The sequence below is a fragment of the Suricata suricatta genome, chromosome 8 (genome assembly GCF_006229205.1).
Source record: "Suricata suricatta isolate VVHF042 chromosome 8, meerkat_22Aug2017_6uvM2_HiC, whole genome shotgun sequence".
NCBI lineage: Eukaryota > Metazoa > Chordata > Mammalia > Carnivora > Herpestidae > Suricata > Suricata suricatta.
The window spans coordinates 111952116-111957555 of record NC_043707.1 but is presented as its reverse complement, the minus strand read 5'-3'; the positions used below and the strand labels follow the sequence as shown (position 1 = coordinate 111957555).

Below are 5440 nucleotides of genomic sequence, written 5' to 3'. Positions count from 1 at the left end.
TAGCTGGGACCTCTCCTGGGACTCACTTTCCCTGTCTCATTCTCCAGGTCTCAGCTGCATTATCTCCTCAGAGAGGTCACCTTCCCCAGCGGCTGCCTCTGTGACTCTCCTTCACGGCACTCTGCTTATTATCTTCCGAGAACCCATGAAAATCTAGAAAGTACTCCTGTAGCTGGGCACGTGTCTGTGAGGGCAGACGCCTGGCTGGTCTTAGTCATGCGAACGTCTTCAGTTCCTAGCTAACAACAGGTGCTCCTCCATCCTCCTCACACCCAGTTGCCCAAACCAGTAGAACACAGGCATGGGGCCCGGTTCTTTCCTCACCCCATCCCCCAAACACATCCAGCCAATCATCAAGTCCTAGATCCTGAACCCAGACTGACCCAGCTGTGCCTTCTACGCCAACTGGTCTCAGCCTGGGTCTCCTCTCCACTCCCCTCCGCTCTTGGTGGTAGCAGCCAGAGTTATCTTGCTAAAGCCAGACCTGCCACTCCGTTGCTTCATCCCTTCAGAATCTCAGCATGGCTTTCAGAACCAAATGTCCTAACAAAGACTTCTCAAACTGTTTGGCCTCTGCCCTTCCTGCCCTCCTTATCCTTAGCCCACCCTCCGTCTTCCAGGATAGCTCCAGGCTTTTCATAATCTACAGGTCTGAAACCACCTCCTCTAGAAAGCCAGCCTTATAGTTACCGTGAGATCCTCGGCGTTTAGCGCCTGGCGGCTCCTGCAGGAGCCGTCCCGTCACCCGCCCGCCCCCCCCATCCAAAAGCTGATGGAATTGGAAGAACGGGGCAGTTTTGCAGGAGTCTTAGAAGCGGAGAAGTTCCGTTGTTTTACAGAATGTAGGGGTAATTGTTTGGAAGCAGCAATGGAGAAGGCCACTTCTGGTGGGGCGGGGGTGGAAGAACAGGTACACAACAAGTCCGCAGGGAAGCAAAAGTCAGGGGAGTCAAGTCCTGCAGAAGGAACGAGGTTTGGGAGCAAGGCAGACCAGTGGCTAAGGGTGCAGACTTTGGGTCCTATAGGTTTACAAGCCATCAACCTACAGGTGATAGAAACCACTTAGTTCTTGAACTGCGGGCTGACTGGGGGTGTCGTGGGAGCCCTTGTTGTCGGATTGGAGACCACGGGGCCTGATAGGATGTGACCCAGAGGCCTAACTGCGGTCAGCCTGAACCTGCCCGTGAAGCTGGGTTCTCATGGGTGCACTGAACATGCTGTCCAAATTCCCAGCAGGGCTGGCGCTGATACAGAGGTGGGAGGATCACAGAGGAATCCGCTTATCTGGAAAGGCCTTGAATCAGCACAGGGACATAGGAAAAAAAAAAAAAGGAGATTTGGCTTCTGGTGAAGGGTAGGGCTTGTGCGGTAGGGCCCTGGTAGGGAAGGCCAAGCTCCTCCTCCCTACAGATCCTGGAGGCTCCTCCCTGAATATCCCTGCAACAGCCTCCTCATCCATCTCCCTCTGGCGCCCTGACATCTACTCTGCACGCGGCAGCCAGAATAATTTTTCAAAAATGTAAATGAGACCATGTCACTGGCTGTACCCGGCTGAAATCCTGTTTCGGGCTTCCCATGGCTCTTAAGATAGGAACTGATAATAGTATTTTCCAAACTGTGGTGGTAAGGGGATTGTTTGTAGGTGGGACATGGAGGAATTAAAAAAAATTTTTTTTTAAATTTCAGCTGTCTATTAGAAAAAATGTAAGTCAATCCTTTTTCATGAATATTCTTGCTCAGGGTAAGGATACAAAGGGAGCCAATTTTAAAGACAATTTTAAGGAAATAATAGTACAAATGGAATCCCATGAATAAGGTACTGGGATAGTGGAGGCCCCTCTACGGTCTCATCTGGGCCTCCCTGGCTCTGCTATATGACCTGCAAGTCCTTGAAGGTGTCACCCACTAGTCTGCCAGGAATGTTCTGGATGTTCTCCTCCGGCTCACCCCGCCCCCCCATATCACTTGTCCTTGGGAACTCTACTGCAGCGTCACTCTCTGGCAGGGGTTTTCTTGTGGTCAGGGGCCTATCTCACAGGTCCTGCTGCTTGCTCTTCACAGCACTTTCTGCAGCTTGTGGCGATCTATTTTGTGTCTGGGATTCAGTCCGCAGCCCCCATAGAATCCGCAGCCCCCACTAGAATGCAAGCTTCTTGAAGTGGAGCTCTGTCTGGCTCACCATTGTATACCCAGCACCTAGCACACCACCATATGAAGCACTCCTTTGAATGAATGAACGAATGCATGCATGCATGAGCAAATGAATGAGCCCAGGGACTTGAACTAAAGGCTCCTGATTGTTTACCCCACCCAGATTGTGGCTGCCCCCATGGAATTAGAAATTGCCTTGGCACCAGCCTTTGAACAAAGGGCCCCACATTTTCATTTTGCATGAGGCCTCACGGATTTTGTGGTTGGTCCTGAACAGAGGGTTCAGGAAAATGGAAAGTGAGGACAATGGGGTGGCAAGGGGGCAGTGGATGACTCCTTCCAGAAGCATGGCTGAGAAGGAGGATCGAGGGGGTTACAGCCTCTCTCTCTCTCTCTCTCTCTCTCTCTTGACTTGGTCCTGGCTCCGCCACCAGGGATCATGGACACCAGATCTGGGCCCTCTTCCTGAGGGGCCCCAGGAAAGATGTGCAGGCAGGGTCAAGGGGTTCTGCCCCAACTTTCCAAGTGTCTCTTCCAAGAGTTTCCAGCTGCTCCTTCCTGGCCTTGGGCTTGACCTCTTGTTCCTGGCCTCTCCTCACCCCTCAGTGTTGTTCTTCTCTGACACCTTAGCCTCCCAACACCAGAACTTTGTTACAGGAATATATATACATATATATGTATATGTATATTCACACACATATATATGCGTGTATATATATATATATATATATACACACGCATATATATGGTTTAATTTTTAAATTCTTAAATATTTTTTTAAAGCCTGGAGAATAATATAACAAACACCCATGTGCTCATCGCCCAAAATAATCAACAGTTAAAACTTTTGCTCCAGATATATTTTTATATAAAATAAAGAGAACACAACAGATAAAGCTAAAGGCCCTTTTGTACCTCTCCTGGTTCAATTTCTCTCCTTCCCTTGATTCCCAGGAGCTGTTGTTATTATTAGTCCAATGTGTATCCTTCTAATCTGTTTCTACAAACAAGACAGAGTGTGTTCATAGCAGCGCTATCTGGAATAGCCAAAATGTGGAAACAACCCAAATGCCCATCAACTGGTGGATGGATTGACAAAATATGGTATATCCACATAAGTGAATATTATTAAGCAATAAAAAGAAATGCAAGGCCTCTACATGCTAACTCGGATCAGCCGTGAAAACATAAAGACAGAAACCAGACACAAAAGGCTCCATTTTGTATGAATTCAACTCTACCGGGTAGGCAAATCCATTGAGACAGAAAAGAGATTTGTAGTTGCCAGAGTGGTTGCTGAACGGGGAGGAAGGAGGAGGAACAAGTGGCTGCATAGTAAGCAGGAGGCTCCTTTTTGGGTGATAAAAATGTTCTGGATTAGAGCTGGTGATGGCTGCACAGCTCTGTAAATATAATAAAAACCACTGAAATGGGTGCGTCTGTCAGGCTCAGTCAGAGCACCATGTGCCTCTTGATCTGGGGGTCGTGACTTTGAGCCCCATGGTGGGTGTAGAGATTACTTGAAAATCAATCAATCTTAAAAAAAAAAAAAAACCAAAACCACTGAAATGTACCTTTCAAAATGGTTAAAATGGTGAACTTTGTCATGTGAATTCTAACTCAATAATTAAAAAAAACCCAGAACATTATTTAAAAATATTTTCCTAGGAGCACCTGGGGTGGCTCAGTTAGGTGAGCATCAACTCTTGATTTCAGCTCAGGGCTGTGATCCCAGGGTCATGGCATCAAGTCCTGCAATGGGCTCCGTGCTGAGCATGGAGCCTGCTTCAAATTCTCTCTCTCCCTTTCCCTCCGTCCCTCTCCCCACTCTCTCTTTCCTTAAAATAAAAATTAAAAAAATAAAAAATATTTCTCTAAATTCATTCTGTGGATTATTTCTAAACCTTGTTGACCCATCCAGCATTACATTGATACGTGTAGGCCTGGGTCTTTTTTTTTTTTTTTGCTGCTCAGTTGTCTTTTATTTGAGCACATGCTGTACTTTCTTTTCCTCCTGATGGACATTACAGTTGATGGAATTTTTCTCTACTAGCTGTGCTGCTGTGAATGGACTTGACAATGTCTCCTGGGACACATTTGGGAGAAATTCTCTAGGGTATATAACTGCTGGATTGCAGGGAGTACGAATTTTCAAAATACTGTCAAATTTCTCCCTAAGTGGTGGTGACAGTTACACTCTCATCCACAGCCTGTGGATTTCTAGGAGTCCTTACCACCAAAGCCTGTTATCATCAGACTGATTTTTTTGGTTTATGAAAATTTATTGTCATGTCTTCATCATCAAAACTTAAGACCTTAGTCTTTCCTTCTTGCCTTTGTGCAAGACCGAAAGAGAGACATTGGCTACTTTGACGACCTTAAAGCGAACTCTGGGAATGTCACCAACAGCATGACCTTTGCGACCAAATCCAGCAACCAGAACCTCATTGTCTTCCTCAATGAAATTCAAACAACCATCATTGGGTACAAAGGCGGTGATTTTCTTGCCATTCTTGATCAGCTGGACCCTGACACACTTCCTGATGGCAGAATTTGGCTGTTTGGCTTCAACCCCTACTTTTTCCAGCACAATTCCTTTTGCATGGGAAGTGCCTCCAAAAGGGTTGGCCTTCAGGGCTGTGCCCAAATGGGCTTTCTTGTACTGTTTATCATGCCACTTTTGGTCTTGTCGGTGGCTACGGAGCTACCCGGCAGCACGAAGACCACGACACTTGCCCATCCTGCCAGCCCCGCGGGCCCGAGCACAAGTCATCAGACGGATTTTACCTATCTGACGGCTGTGCAGTTTCAATTTACAATGGTATTTCCTTTCTTTGTAGCTATCCTTTCTTTCATTTCCCCCCTTTTCCTTCTTTCTTTCCTTCCATCCTTGTTTTTCCTTCCTTCCTTTCTTCCTTCCTTCTTTTCCTATTTTGGTATTTTCTAGGCTCTTCTTGGACCTTTACACTTCCATGTGGATTTGGAATCACTTTGACTAGTTTCATGAAAAACCCTATCAGGCTTTTTCTTTTTTTTTTTTTGGAATAGTTTTGAAATCATAAATGTATTTGCAGGTTACCTGGCGTCATTACTAAACTGAGTATTTCCATCCATGAACAAATGATATATTTCCATTTATTTAGGTCTTCTTTTACTTTTTTTAATAATTTTTTAATGTTTTATTTATTTTTGATACAGACAGAGACAGAGCATGAGAGGGGGAGGGGCAGAGAGAGAAGGAAATACAGAACTGGAAGCAGGCTCCAGGCTCTGAGCTGCCTGTCAGCAC

The 5440-nt window shown here is 46.1% G+C and overlaps 1 pseudogene; it reads right to left on the bottom strand.

The window, feature by feature from the left end:
* Nucleotides 1-4412: 4412 nt before the first annotated feature.
* LOC115299335 lies at nucleotides 4413-4891 on the bottom strand (annotated as a pseudogene).
* Between the last annotated feature and the right edge of the window lie 549 nt (nucleotides 4892-5440).